This window comes from Morus notabilis, unplaced genomic scaffold (assembly GCF_000414095.1).
Source record: "Morus notabilis unplaced genomic scaffold, ASM41409v2 Scaffold50, whole genome shotgun sequence".
Taxonomy (NCBI): domain Eukaryota; kingdom Viridiplantae; phylum Streptophyta; class Magnoliopsida; order Rosales; family Moraceae; genus Morus; species Morus notabilis.
This window is the reverse complement of record NW_010358085.1, coordinates 292,548-293,691: the sequence shown is the minus strand read 5'-3', so window position 1 is coordinate 293,691 and position 1,144 is coordinate 292,548.

Here is a 1,144-nt window from a genome sequence, read left to right as displayed (position 1 = left end):
ATTGACTATCACTTTGTTCGTGAGTTAGTGCAAACCTCACTTCTTCGTGTGGTTCATGTTTCTACTGGGGAACAGCTTGCTGATGCTTTAACCAAGTCTCTGCCTCGTCCTCGTCTTCTTCATATTTGTGACAAGATTGGTTTAGCTTGTAGCACACCATCTTGAGGGGGCATGTTAGGAAATATTTACTATTATTTAAGTTTCCTTATTCTTAACTAGTTTCCTATTTTAGTTAGTTTCCATATTTTAGTTAATTTATGTTTCCTTATTCCAGTTGTATTGGTCTATATAAATATTACACTTCACATCAATAATATTACAGCAGATTTCTTATCAATTATATCTTTAGTCTAGTGTCGGAGTTAGGATTTATTGATAGTGGGGGGTCAAAATTTTGTCTTTATCAAGATTATACTAATGTTAATGAACTTAACAAAATTGAATATTTTTTTTTTTTAAATCTATATAGTTGGCCCCATAAAATGTAGAGAACTATTAATTTAAGGAGGGTCAAGTCTAATTTATACACATACTTTCTATATTAAAATTAAAATCACTATATTAAAAAAAATAAATAAATAAATAAAGAAGTTGGGAGGTCTCCGTCATTTATACAAGTAAACTGTGATTCATCCACTAATTTCCAATTCAATTTTAGAAGCTAATTCTAACAATGTTGGCACTTAATCTCCATTCAATTGTATAATCAATTATTCACAACATTCATATTAAAATATAATCTTTCTATAGTAACAACAAGTATAATTATAAAACGGAATGACAAATGAAAACAAAACAAATAAGATGTTATAGATATATTACAATCATGTGATTACTTTGTTGTTAGAATGCTGTATTTTTTTCTATCCAAAAAGACTACGATGCATAATTTCTCAAACCAAAAGTTATTGCGTATGCTTTCTAAAAAATAATTAAAAAAGAAAAAAAAAAGAAACAAGAAAATGATGGAGAAAACAAATAGACTTGCTTTATCTATAAACCCAAGCTATTACTAGGGAGAAATGATCTTGTTAAGAACTTAAAACATTATTTAGTTTTGATTTAAAGTAGTAATTTTTATTTTTGGGGGAATAAAAGTAAATTTTTAAATTTTTAGGGAGGGCTATCTATATATTTAGTATAT